The sequence below is a fragment of the Triturus cristatus genome, chromosome 3_2 (assembly GCF_964204655.1).
Source record: "Triturus cristatus chromosome 3_2, aTriCri1.1, whole genome shotgun sequence".
In the NCBI taxonomy this organism is placed as follows: Eukaryota; Metazoa; Chordata; class Amphibia; order Caudata; family Salamandridae; genus Triturus; species Triturus cristatus.
Genome location: NC_140584.1, coordinates 322229839 through 322244897, shown reverse-complemented (window position 1 = coordinate 322244897; position 15059 = coordinate 322229839). Strand labels below are relative to the sequence as shown.

At 42.9% G+C, this 15059-nt stretch overlaps 1 protein-coding gene across 2 annotated transcripts in view; it reads right to left on the bottom strand.

Annotated features, from left to right (window-relative positions):
* LOC146857281 (uromodulin-like) overlaps positions 1-15059 on the bottom strand; it is a 99518-nt gene that overhangs the window by 37219 nt on the left and 47240 nt on the right. The gene's annotated exons all lie outside the window — the stretch shown is intronic.

Genomic DNA, 15059 nt, shown 5'->3' with positions numbered 1-15059 from the left:
AAGGCCTTAAAAGAGTGATACCACCAAAGGTTTCACTTGCACCTACATGGAACCTCAATATTGTTCTAACAAGAGTTATGAGTCCATCTTTTGAACCTTTTCATAATTTCCTCCAATATGGCGAACTGGGCCAAAGATCTGCGGGAGTGGGCGGTGGCAGAGTTGATCCGTATGAAAAAGGTCAGGAGGGATGACAAGTTGGAAGATGATGCGATGACTTGGAATGTTATGCTAGTAGAGATTCCCATGGGTAGGGGGATCCCCTCGCGAGGCTCTCAAAGGGCACAGACGGGACACACTAATTATGGGGAACTCTGTACCGGTTATTGTATTACTCTCCTCCAACCCCTTTTCCTGTAATTTTGTAATTATGCTTGTTTGTTACTCGATGTCGATATTGCATTTATTACCTATTGCCCATCTTATTGTAAAGCGCTCTGATATCCTTCGGGATCTTGTTCACGCTATATAAAACTTTATAAATAAAATAAATACTACTTTTGGTATTCACAGAAGTCATTTAGTAATAGTAAAGTGTTTGACTCCTAACTTTACTACTACTGAACTGAGATAAAATCCTAAACTTACTACTTTTGATATTCACAGAAGGCATTTAGTAGTAGTAAAGTTAGGAGTCCTAACTTTACTACTACTAAATGCCTTCTGTGAATAACAAAAGTAGCACGTTTTGGATTTTATCTCAGATTAGTTCTGTGAATCGGCCCGTAGAGATTAATTTCTCAATTATTTTACTAAATAACTAGTCAACCCATATTCTACATTTGGCAAAAATATATTTTTGTGTCATACATAACCAAACTGTCATATTCAAAAATTTAGATATTGTGGATTGTAACTGAACATTTCTATTTTTTGGTTCCATTGACAACTAAGACGATGAACCACTTGAACGTTGCTGCTTCATTGCCATGCATGACAGATTTAATGACTTGGGAAGACTTTATACTTTTCACAAGAAATTTGAACAAGTATTGGCAAAGCCAAGATATCTTTCTTGCATTAGAACTTATGCCAGTAATGTGGACATGGAATAACACTGTGGCACCATTATTCCACGCCACCCACGTACCCAGACAAACACCTATAATAGTGAATCCACTACAATTCCCTGTTCCTGGACCCCTATGCTAATGCTCGGCCCCCAACATGCAACTGTCAGGAGGCTGGTCTGGCAGGTCAAGAGACTGCTTTTAAAACAAACATTCAGTCCATTTGAAAACTCCCTCATTCAGCATGCAAGTTGCAATAAACCACCTATTCTGCTTTGTGAAACAAATTTCAAAACAATGTACTTTTCAAATGTTTAGTTAATGCAGGCTCAACTACTAATGCATTAATGAAATTTATGTTTTACTTGTCAACTCCACTTTTCAAAGTAGGTCATGTGCAATCATTCATTAATAGTAAAGCCAACCCTACCAACGTGTTATGTTTTGAATCCTGAGTTTGTTCTGCTTTAAACCAAGTACTCTTAAAAAATACCTACCAAAAGAGATGACATTTGAATCCTACACCTAGTCACCTTTGTCTTATGTAACATTTTCTATACACTGATTTACACACCTATGATTCATTGTCTCTGTATGTGTATGTGATTTAAAGTGCTCTGATATACTACACAGGTATGACAGGCGTTATAAACAAATGAAATACATATGAGAGAGGGGCTATGGAGAGGTGAGCGGCACTGTTGGAGAGTGACGGTAAGAGATTCTGTGGAAGGGGAGGTGCCTAAAAATATTGTCGCACCGGGCACCACCAGCGCTACAGCCGGCCCTGGTGTGCCGCTTATTAGGGTGGAGGGTGCTAACATCCCTTGAAATGGTCTTTCATTGTGTTCTCAGCTTCTTGGCTGTGCTTACCAGTAAATGTGTGCACTTATGTTACATTTAAATTCATGTTTGATGCCTGACATCTTATTTGTTGTGGTCTCCGTAAGAATGTCTGTGTTTATGACTAGTTATCCTAGTGCACTGTAAGCTCATCATTTAGTTTGCTTTACAAGAAAATACAATTGAATATACACTGAAGATAGTGTTGCAGCATGCACCATTTTCGGATTTTTCCCCCAAATTGTCTTAGGGGGAAATGCCCCAAAACCCCCTTCTAGTGGGCAGTCTTGCTCACTGTACTAGCTTGTTAATCACCGTAAGGGGGCTGCTCTGACAAAATTTGTCAGGGCAGTATTGAGTTCCCTAGGCATCTGCACACCGCACAGAGCAGTCGATTATTAGTCAGGCCAAGTTTAGAGTTGGTGGGTTTTTCCACTCCTGTTTCTTCACCAGTAGGAGAATCAATTATTTAGGGTGGTAATTTCAGCTGAAAAATTCGCATGAGGCTTTGGTTTCAGTATCACCCAAGTCTCGATCTGTTTGTGTTTCTATCCAGAGGTGAAATTAGCTTCCACTTCTTTCCCCTACTCCCCCATAAGGGATTACTCCTAATCGCCCGGTGTATGAAATTACTGCACGGTCCAATGCAATTCTATCCTTACCCCGATATTGTGCAACTTATAATCAGAGTCAAAGTCGGAAAAAAACAGACCCTGACTTACTATAATTGATGTGATTCTGACCAGGTTAAAAGGAGAAAGCATGGTGCAGGCAGTCAATTGCATGCCCTGCTGTGATTTGTAGAAGAGGTGGAAGAGCGCTGTGCTATAGGACTGCTGTCTCTTCTTGGCACTGTGAGCGCCCTTCTTCCTGTGCGATGAGGTCGAAGGACAGCCCCTGGTGACATTGTGAGAGGGGATTCGAGGGAAGCACCCAGCGGTCCAAGTGTGTGTTTGATGAGAAAGTGGAATGCAGCTCTTAGCAGCAGAGGAATAGGGCCCGCCCCATATTCAGCCCTGCAGCCCCCTCTACACCTTCTTCCTGCATAAAGCAAGACCTTTATTTCCAGTTAATACACGCAGATGCGGTCCCTGCCCACATGTGAAGAGAGGGGTCAGATAGCTGGTAGAGAGCTTATGTAGTCAGGCGTCGCTCTAGCCCACCTCTGGCCGTAGCACCAGTGACCAGGGTCGGAATGGCAGGGCGGGCAATGGGCTGATGGCCAAGGGGACTGTGGCAGAGGCCGGCTTGTGGGCCGATTTTTTTAGTCTGTGGATCAAGCAACTCCATATACCTTGGTTGATTTTTTCAAGCTTTTTCCAGCTTTAGGTGAGAAGTAATCTGAGCAGGCTACATATTAGGCCCATTAATTGTTATTTGCAGAATGACAGGAGGACACCTTGCACGAACTGCACATGCGTGCTTGCGCATGCGCCTTTCTTTGTGAGAAATGCGCATGCGCAGTTCGTTCAAAATGTACGCGAGGGGGAGGAGGGCAGCCCGGCGACGCCGCAATAAGGTAATGGAGAGATAACATTCACCACAGTTTGAGTAGAACAGGAAGATTTATTCCAGCAGTTAGTATACAGGTGTAACAGGCCCAGAGGATCAGCACCAACTGAAGCTGATGTTCTGATCCACTGTTGTACAACATTCTATTATAGTATAACACTAAGTATAAGGGCATAACAATCCCAACATTCCATATCATAAATAAAGTAAGAGAAGACACACGAAATACAGTGTGTGATACATGGCAATACATTAGAACAAATATCAAAAGGGGGGAGAATGGACCACTTGTCCTGTGTACCAGGGTCTTAGTTAACGTGGGTGGTCATCGTTAAAAACCCTCATATACGTACACAAGCGTTGGGCGGTATATGTTGATTCTCCGCCTTCGTGTACCGTAATAGCATTATCATTGGGCTTTTTTTTGTCCATATGCTAACCTCCCCATGGAGGAAGACCAACTGGTTCTACAGTAGTGGCCAGAGATATATATAAAAAAAAAAGAGAGGGTGTACTCGTGCTCGAAGGGTTGTGGTATTTTGAATAAAATTCCCAATGTCAAATCTCGTGTCTTTTATTCCTGAGGTGCATGACACGGGGAAATCTAAAAGAAAGGTATCGTGCATATAAAAACTCGTTATTGGTTTAATGCACTGGTAATGGTCTGAAATGGTCTACATGTTTCAGCCTCGTGCAGAGTATAGAGGCATTTGTCAGGACCAAAGAAATTAGGGGAGCATTTTCGGGCTCACCTAAAAGTTGTGAGGGGTGGGTGTATTGTACTCACCGGCCTTGTTGACAGGAATCAGACCTGTAGTATCCGTTCCTCTATTATAGTGAAGACATCTTTCATCAGGGTACCCGTCAGTTGTTTGAGAACCTGTTGCAGTTGCTCGTTCAGACTCGCTTGTTCTGACTCCCCAGGGATCAACGTCAGAGTCAGAACAAGCGAGTCTGACCGAGCAACCGCAACAGGTTCTCAAACAACTGACGTGTACCCTGATGAAAGATGTCTTCACTATAATAGAGGAACGGATACTACAGGTCTGATTCCTGTCAACAAGGCCGGTGAGTACAATACACCCACCCCTCACAACTTTTAGGTGAGCCCGAAAATGCTCCCCTAGTTTCTTTGGTCCTGACGAAAGCCTCTAGACTCTGCACGAGGCTGAAACAGGTAGACCATTTCAGACCATTACCAGTGCATTAAATCAATAATGACTTTTTATATGCACAATACCTTTGTTTTTAGATTTCCCCGTGTCATGCACCTCATGAATAAAAGACACGAGATTTGACATTGGGAATTTTATTCAAAATACCACAACCCTTGAGCACGAGTACACCCTCTCTTTTTTTTTTTTATATCTCTGGCCACTACTGTAGAACCAGTTGGTCTTCCTCCATGGGGAGGTTAGCATATGGACAAAAAAAAATCCCAATGATAATGCTATTACGGTACACGAAGGCGGAGAATCAACATATACCGCCCAACGCTTGTGTACGTATATGAGGGTTTTTAACGATGACCACCCACGTTAACTAAGACCCTGGTACACAGGACAAGTGGTCCATTCTCTCCCCCCTTTTGATATTTGTACTAACCATTGGAAGCTGAATGGATCACTGCTTCTTTTTCCCTCCCCCAATTGATTTTTTGAAATACATTAGAACACCACATATCTCCCCCTTTAATAGAAAATAAGAATGAAAATAAAATAATAAAAAAAACAATGCAATACAAGTGTGAAAAGTATTAATCATGAAGGATGTTTGGAATCCTTCGTACTCTTCAACTTCGCCGTAGGTTGACATCAGAAGAAGGTGAAACCTGCAAATCAGAAGCATTGTTAGGTTGTGAGACTTTGGCCAGTCGAGAAAAACTCCACCACAGACCATTGTCAAGTCGAACAGCATGCCCCTTCATTTCAGCAATAAAATGAAGTTGTCTAAATTTAGACATTCCTTTTTGTAATAACAAAGGATCTTTAACCCTCACTAGGTCACCAACAGTAAGCCTAATCACTTTCCTTTTACTAGATTGACAAAGTTTATCAAATCTAAGACGATTGGAAATGTCAGAAGCCATTTTAGCTTTAGAAGTTCTTCAGAGACAGAAAAATGATCCTTAAAAACATTGAGTTTCCAGAAGGGACACAAAGCAGAGGAAACTTTTCTACCCCTCATCAACTCGAAAGGAATGGAACCTGAAACCGAATGAGGAGTGGTCCTATGCGCCCAAATCATGTTTTGTACAGCTGTTTCACAATCCCCATGACTATTGAGAGTACTCTTCACACATTCAACAGGAACCCGATTAAACCTCTCAACTTTGCCATTGGATTGGGGATGATAGAGAGGAGTGCGTACATATTTTACTCCCAAATTAGTCAGGAACTCTTGCATAGAAACAGAAGTAAATTGAACTCCATTGTCAGTTAAAATCTCTTCTGGGACCCCTTCTCTTGAAAAAATATCCTGTAGGATCCGAATGACAGCTTTGGAATTGGAATCAGATACACCTCTTATTTCCACCCAGCTGGAGAGATTGTCAATAAGAACAATGAAGCACCTCATGCAGTTAGGTAAAACATGAAATGGACCAAGATGATCAACAGAAACTCTTTGCCAAACCCTGGCTGGACACAGAACAGGTTTGGGTATGAGAGTGCTGGTAGTGAGATGCTTATCACTGTAACAACATTGCACACAATTCTTGACCAAATCATCAATGTTCCGGTCCATACTGGGCCACCAGAAGTCATTTCTAATTCTGCGCTTGGTGGCATTAATCCCCAAATGACCAGAATGAGCTGTTTCCATTATTCTCACTTTGAATACAGCAGGAGGAATAAGTTAATTATCTCTGACTGGCAAATAATTCTCAAGAGAGAGTTCATTAGAAATTTTGCAAAATAGTTGTAACTCAACAGAATTACTTTCTCTTTGGGCCATCCCTTCACAACAAAATCCATCACCTGCCTCAATATGAGATCATTGGATAGAGCATTTTGCCAAAGTGACATATCAGGACAAATGACAGTATCATCCACATTGGCAAAGATGCACTCCTCAATGTCATCTGGATTGTCAGTAGTAGCTGGAGGATTGTCCACCGGGAGTGTGGATAGAAAATTGGCCATGACGTTTTTACCACCAGCAATATGAAGCACAGTAAAATTAAATTCTAGAAGTTTGGTTGATAACCTAGCAAGCCTGGCTTTAGACTTTTTGATTTTGCAACCAGAAAGAATGTCTACTAAGGGTTTATGGTCCGTCCTGAGCCACAATTTCCTTCCTCATACATAAGGTTTAAACATTTCAACTCCCCATACACAGGCCAGCATCTCTTTTTCTATTACTGAATACCCTAATTCAACTTGTCTCATTCTCCTGGATGCAAATCCTACAGTGATTTCCCTTCCACCATCCATTTGGGATAAAACCGCACCCATTCCATAAGCAATGGAATCAACAGTAATGAAGGTGTCATGACCTTCCACATAAACTTGAAGAGCTGGGGCCGATAAAACATACTCTTTAATTAAAATAAAGTGTTCTTGACACGTCGCTGTCCAAATGATCTCCGATCCTTTTTTTAATACATTTCTAAAACACTCAGTAAGACTGGAAAAATTCCTAATAAACTTAGACTAAAATTCAGACAGACCAAAAAATGATCGCAATTGGTCTTTGTCTAGAGGATGTGGAGCATTGAAAGTGCCTTCAACTATACTAGGTTTGGGTCTGACACCATCCTTGGTGAGCATGTGACCAAGATATTCAATTTCATTTACTGAAAATATACACTTATCCTCTCTCAAAGTGACACCTTTGTTCTGGAGAGTTTGAAAAACAAGATCCAACACTTGGTTATGTTCCAGTTCTGTGTTTGTATGTACAAGAATATCATCCTGGAAAATTACAATATTGGGAATTTGTTGAAACATCATGGTCATAACTTTTTGAAAAACTGAAGCGGCTGAGGTCAGTCCAAATGGCATCCGGCAAAATTGAAATGTACCATCAGGTGTCACAAAAGCTGTAGGATGACGGGAATGTTCATCAAGACCTACCTGATGGTACGCAGATCGCAAATTTGGAGAACCATTTGGACTGACCTACAGCAGTGATAAGATCGTCAATGCGAGGTAATGGAACATTCTCTACCCAAATAGCCTTGTTGACCGATCTTAAGTCAATACATAGACGAAGTTCTCCAGACCTTTTTTGGCTAAAACAATAGGAGATAACCAGAGAGTGGCATTGACACGTTCAATTATGCCATCATCAATCATTTTGTTAAGCATAACAGTAGGATCTCTCCTTATGCTATGAGGAGCATTCCTTAGTTTGTGTTTGACAGGGGATTCACCCTCTTTAACTTTAATAAAATGCACAGAATATTTTACTTTTCTAATTCTATTTGCAAAAACGTGTGAGTAGTTATCTTTCCATTGAGAAGAATCGGAGACTGAATTAATCAAAGAAACAGATTCTTCTGACCAGGTCTTCTGATCATGCCGAATTCAGCCTGGTGCCACCATCCTAAAACATTGATGTCTTTAAGGGAGACATAAACTTTTGTTTTGAAAAGTAATGAAAGCCCAAAAATAACCTGCTAGATCAATCCTGCTTCCCTCAAATGCAGTAGTAATTTAATCAGAAGGTAGCAAAAACGTTTTTGTACCAAGATTGTCATAATTTATCAATAGAGATGATGGTAATTCTGGCACCTGAATCTATGAGCAACAAAATCTCATGAGACTGTATGGATACTTGAACAAAGGGATCCCCAAACTTTTTATCTGAATGTACATTATTAATATTTAAATACTCAACTGACACAACAGATAGAGACAATTTTTCCATTTGTTTATCTAATTCATCAGGAATTTCGTTGGAAGGTAAATCTTGAACACTTCTAACCGGGAAACGTTTGCCCCCTATGCACATTTTGCTAAAATGGCCGGATTTTTTACACTTGTGACATTCTTGGGAAATGGCAGGGCAATTTTGGAAATTAGAAAGATGAGACAGTGAACCACATCTGTAACAGTAAAAACCAGAAGAAGAATGTGCAGAAGATTTATTCCTATCAAGAATATCTTTTCCTGTTTTAGGCTTGACCTCACTGATATGCTGTTTAGCAGAGGGGTTAGAATTAGCAGTTGCTACTGTTCAACATGTATTGAACTCCAACTGTTTGGCATCCAATTCTGACCATTCAATACTTTTAGCGATGTTAATAGTCTCATCCAAAGAGGGGTTCTTGCAGGAAAGTAATTTCTGTTGGATTCTTTTGGAATAACACCTACACACAATTTGGTCTCTTATTAATTGAGAAGTGAAATCCTCAAAATCACAATAACTAGCTAACACTTTTAAAGCAGTAACATAGGTGTCTATGGATTCACTCGGAGATTGAGCCCGAGTGAAGAATTTGTGTCTATGGACAACCAAATTAACTCTACCTTCAAAATAGGTACTCAGTTGTTTGAGAGCTAATTTTATTCATCCGTGTCACCACTATCATGGCCATTATTAACCGGTAAATGATCATAAACATTTTGCCCCTCAACACCTAAATAGTAGTTTAAACTTCATGCCATCAATAGCTCCTAGATAAGCATTAAATGATCTAAACCATAATCGCCATTTTAATGGTGGTTATCCAGGATCCTGTAAAAAATAATTAGGAGGAGTAACAGTTTGCATGGTGTAATAAATGAAATATAAAACAAGGAAGAAACAGAATAAAAATGGTGAATAGAAGAAGAAAGAATGTGAGGATGAAGAACACACAAAAAAACTTTGTAGTAAATACTATATAAAGTACATGCAGTAGTAAAAATCTGAATGGTATACCAGTTGTAGCGTTGCTAGCATTTACCAGGAAGTGGGTCAATCACTGGATCCACAAGCTGTGTAAATTAGCATGCTAGACTTTTACCCAGTGCATTTCCTTGTATTTATTTTTTATTTAAAAGGTTTTATATAGCGCTGGCTAGACCCGAAGGTATCAGAGCACTTTACAAGGGTTGGGAGATGAAAAATTGTAATATAACATTTGTACAAAAAGGTAAAATGCAAGTCACTTAGAACAATATAAAAAGGAGGTAACTTCAAGAGAACTAGAAAGGGGGAGGGTTGAAGTATAAGCAAGAATGAGAAGAGGGGGAGGTGAGTCTGGTATGCAGTAGAGGGAACCTGGTACAGTCGGGAGCAGTCTGTGATCCGTGTAAGGAGACGAGGATTAAGGGCCCCAGTATTTGTTGAGTAGATGCAGCCTGAGGTCTTTTTTGAAGCTGAGGTAGGAGGGGTTGCAATGTAGACCTTTAGGGAGTGAATTCCAGATGCTAGGCGCATTACCGGAGAAAGAGCATGATTGTGTAGATTTCTTGTTAAACAAGGGAGGGACTGGAATGAGAGTATTGGTGCTCCTCATTTCTCTAGAGCAGCCCGCTTTGTGGACTTTATCTGAGAGATACAATGGGGTGTGTTGATGAAGGGCTTTATGCGCAATGCAAGCTGTCTTGTAGGTGGATCTGCCTTCGATGGGAAGCCAATTGAGACCTATGAGGGCGGGGGAGATGCGGTCAAACCGCTTACAATCAGTAATGAGCCTTGCCGCGAGATTTAGGACTGATTTGATTGGGGCTAAGTGGACTTTCGGTGTTCCCGAGAGAATGGCATTACCATAGTCCAATCTAGACAGTACCAGTGATTAAACAACTAATTTAAAGTCATCAGCAGGAATGAAGGGTTTAATTTTCTTGAGGAAATGGAGAGTGAAGAGAGCTCCTTTGGCCACATTTTTTATGTGGGGGGGTAAGACTGAGGTTCTGGTTAATGCCTATTCCGAGGGATTTAACTGAGTTAGAAGTGGAGAGAGAGCAGTTGAGAGCTTTAAGGTCAGACATCCAGTGTTGAATGGGGAGCCGGTTGTTTTTAGGAGCGAAGAGAATGATTTCTGTTTTTTTAGGGTTGAGTTTAAGGTGATTGTGATGGAACCAGTGTTGAATCTTAGCCAGGGCATCATTGAGGTGTAGAATGTCAGCATGGGATTTAATCTTATAGTAAAGTTGGGTATCAACAGCATAAAGGTGGAAATTGATTCCTGCTTCCTTAAGAATGAGGGTGAGGGGTTCCATGAAGAGGTTGAATAAAGAGGGAGAGAGAATAGAACCCTGGGGAACACCTAAGCAGACAGGCATATGTTTTAAGAGGCAATTGTTGATTTTGATTTGTTGTTTTTTGTGCTGGAAGAAGGAGGTGAACCATTTGAGGACAGGACCATTGAAGCCAAAACGATCTTTGAGAGTGTTGAGTAAGGCGGAGTGGTTAACAGTATTGAAACAGCAGAGAGGTCAACGAGAATGAGAAGGGAGGCCTCCCCCTTGTCAAGGGAGTGATGGATGTCATCAATAATGTTGAGCATGGCAGTTTCAGTACTGCAGCCCTTTCTAAAGCCTGACTGTAATGTATCCAAAAGGTTAAAAGAGTCAATGTGCTTGTCCAACTGGAGCTGGGTGCATTTTTCAAGGGCCTTAGAGAGAAGGGGAAGATTAGAGATAGGTCGTAGATTGCTGAGGTCATTGGGGTCGACTGTAGCGTTTTTGAGGGTGGGAGTGATTTGCCCAAGCTGGAGGGAAACAGGGACACAGCCAGTGGCCAAGGAGGATTTGATGATGCTGGTCCAATATGGTGCGATGATGTGTTTTAAATCTTGAACAAGGCTAGCAGGAAGAGGGTCCCTGGTATGAGAGGAAGGTTTAAGCTTGATGATGATATTGAGGACTTCATGCTCAGTAACTGGGCTGAAGTTATACCAGGATGCCTTATTTTTATCTGGGGGTTGGTGAAGTAGAGTTCGGGAGGGGCGACGCCGAGAGGAAGATGAACAGAGTCAGGAGAAGAAGATGTGAAAGGAGACTTGGAGGGGAGAGTCATAGAGGGGTGATGACTGATGTGGTGGGGGGTTAGGGCAAAGGATTGCTCAATCTTGGAGATTTTTTGGGAAAAGAAGTTCTCAATTTCTTCACATCTTTCAATAGAGGCCATCAATTTGGTGGGGCAGAAGCTGTTTGATTTTTGACACTGCAAAATAGTTCCCTGGGTCTATTTTTAGCCCGGTCGAGTTGAGGGCGGAAAAAAGAGGCCTTTTCATTGACGATGTGTTTTTTGTAATTAGCCCTTGTGGCTCTGAGGAGAGCAAGATTTGAGGGGGAAGGGTGTTGCCTCCACATATGTTCAGTCAGCCGAAGAGAGCGTCTCTCATTGTTGAGGTCGGTATTGAACCAGGATTTGGTAAGGTTATTTTCTTGCAGTATTAATTTGGCTGGGGCAATTTCGTCAAGGACCTCAATGATGGATTTATTGTAGTGTTCGGTAAGGTCATTTGCATTTTGGGAGGGGAGTGTTCGCTGTAGTTGTGCTTTGATCTTAGTCTCCAGTTCGCCTGGAGGAATAAGGTGAAGATTTCTGGTAAATTTCCTATGTTTGATGATTTTAGAGGAAGGGGAGGCATGGCGCTGGTAATCGAGAAGAGGATAAGGTGATGGTCAGACCAGTCAATAGAGACAATGTGGGAATGGGAAGCCAAATCTTTGCTTGTAATGATAGCATCAAGAGTAGCCCCTTTGGAATGTGTTGGCGAATGGCAGATTTGTTTCAAGTAATTAATGTCAAGTATATCATTGAGGAGGTTAACCGAGGGATCATCCTTTTTGTTCCAGTGGATATTAAAGTCTCCGAGGAAGAGGTTTTTGGAGTTGGACATCGAGGATTGGGTAAGAAGGTCAGACAATTCCTCCACAAAGGGCAGAGGTTCGCCAGGGGGATGATAGATATTATGTAGCCAAATAGGAGGGGCACCCAGAACTAAGGGTGGGCGTAGTGGGCGTAGTGGGGCTACGTGAAGCAGCACGTAGTGTGCCCAAATCTACGCACACTACGTGCTTCGCGTAGCCCCACTACGCGCCACCCGCCTCCCGCCCGCCCTCCTTTTAAATCAAACCCCCGGATTTACAATAAATAGTAAATTAAAGAAACTTACCTGAAACGCGGCGTCTCCGGGGCTCCCTCTTCCATTTCAAACTTCTTCTGACTAATGCGCATGCGCGGGCGTCCGCGCATGCGCATTAGTCAGAAGAAGTTTGAAATGGAAGAGGGAGCCCCGGAGACGCCGCGTTTCAGGTAAGTTTCTTTAATTTACTATTTATTGTAAATCCGGGGGTTTGATTTAAAAGGAGGGTGGGCGGGAGGCGGGTGGCAGCGGCAGGCAGCTACGCTTCGCCCTGGGTGTGAGTAGCGCTAGCCTGCTTCGCCTACTTCGAAAACTGCGAAGCAGGCAGCGCTACGTACACTACGTGGGCGAAGCGTAGTGTCTCGCCCAGGGTTACCCAGAACTCTAAGTTCCACTCCGATGTATTCAAAAGTAGCATGATCGGAGTTCTGAACAAGGGAGAGTTGAAGTTCATCTTTATAGATTATGGCTAGGCCCCCTCCAATTTTGTCAAGCCTGTCTTTTCTGAGGATGGAGTAACCTGGGGGGAGAGCAGGTCAAGAATAGATGAAGAGTAGGCTTTGAGCCAGGTTTCCGTAAGAAATGCGATGTCAATGACTTGACTAAGGATGGTTTCCGAGATTTCTGTTGCATGTCTGGCAGCCGATCGGCAGTTGACCAGCATGCAGTTGAGGGGTTTAGGGTTGTTTTTGGAGGAGGAGCAAGAATGGATAGTGGTGAATTGCGGAGGAGGTCTGGCGGAGACTGGGGAGGAAGGGATACGGCTTCGCCCCAGGATCACAGGAATAGTAGAGTGAAGTGCAGGAGGGTCAGTAGTCGTGGAGATAGGGGGGTATGAGTTATTGAGGTCCAGGAGGTCAGGGGAGGAGAGGTGGCTCAAGGCGTTGGATTGTCTAAGAGAACTGTTAAGGAAGTGATGTCACGGAGTCAGTACTCAGAGCAGAGAAGAGAAATCAGCATGGAGCAGCAGCGTGAAGAGAAATGCATAACCTAAAAGACGGTTTTAGTGAAACAAAAAAACGGAGCAATATCCCACCACTGTGCACGCTGATGGAAGCAACATAGACGAGGGCTGGAGTGCGCAGATGCCGGAGCGATATCCCACAGCTGTGCGCGTTGAAGCAAACAACGTGAACAAGGGCTGGAATGCTCATACACCGTAGCGGTATCCCACGGACGATCGTGCATATGAAAGCCAACTTCCTGAGGCTGGTTTATTGGACAACAAGAGATTGTGGATTCAGGCACAGGTATCCAGGGAAACCAGGGTAGGTGACGAAGTAGATCTAGTGAACAAAGGCACGCTCGAGAGAATGTAGCCAGGAACCTTGAAAGTCAACACGAGCGCTTGGAAGCGCTAACCTGAATTTTAAAATCTGGATGAAAATAATAAGAAAACAGGTGCGGAGAGCTCCAGCGCTAGTCTAGGAATTAAATTAGATGCACAGGAAGCAGCATGGAGTCTTGGAGAAATACCCTCTGGGCACGTTGGAAGAGGAAAAAAACCCAATGCGCAGTACCTTAAAAAAGGAGGAGAACTTGAAAACCACAGCGTTTTCCTTGGAAGCAGGTTCGGATCCCTAGTCAGTCGCCAACTGTAGAGATGACATGCACCACAGTTTGAGTAGAACAGGAGGATTTATTCCAGCAGTTAGTGTACAGGTGTAACAGGCCCAGAGGATCAGCACCAACTGAAGCTGATGTTCTGATCCACTGTTGTTCAACATTCTATTACAGTATAACACTAAGTATACGGGCATAACAATCCCAACATTCCATATCATAAATAAAGTAAGAGAAGGCACATGAAATACAGTGTGTGATACATGGCAATACATTAGAACACCACAGGTAAGTTACTTTTATTCTTTTTAAATTATGTTGTGCTAGTACTTCAATTTATGTGAGGTGGAGGCGGGGGCACAATTTAGCAGGAGGGGCTGGCTAACTCCGCTCCGCTGTGCAGTCAGAGTTTTTTCCATACTCTGCTTTCTCAGCGGAGCGTGGAGTAGGGAAATCTCCGCAGACTCTGCTGGTGGAGCGGAGTTCTCCGCCCACGCCTAGTTCCCTCCGGGCCCCAGAAGGTGTCAGTGAGCCTTTGACAGGGTGCCTTTGGAGCAGTGCAATTAACAAGTCGTCGGCGTGAGGAAGAAGCTTTTGTCCCCCACAGCAGGTCACATAACGAACAGACAGACAAGCCTCTGGTGCCTGCGGCAAGTTTTCTCAGATTGAGGTTAGGAGTTTCATTCCAATACGGTGCAATGGAATGAGAAGGGAAAATAAACACAAAAGTTTAAAATAACTGTTCAATTTAAAAACAAATCTGACTCAAAACGGATGACATTTTCTGCATGAATGGTAGCGTACTGCAATTGTGGGACATTTTTTTTGGGTGCCCGGGTAAATTTTTCATCCCAACCCTGCTAGTGACCTCTCATTGGCCAGCGGCCACACCGTGCTGCCAACCAGAGCCAGTGACAATGCACCATAAATCACGTGCTGTCCCTCCGTGCTTCAGACCTGCCATGGGAATCCAATGGGCCAGCAGAGCAGCACACAGGCGACCAATTCATATACTTAGATACAGAGAAATGGTAGGAGTGCCCGCCCTCATAGCTAAACGTGTACTGTGTTTACCCCATGGCAAACCCCGCCCCAGCTGAGCT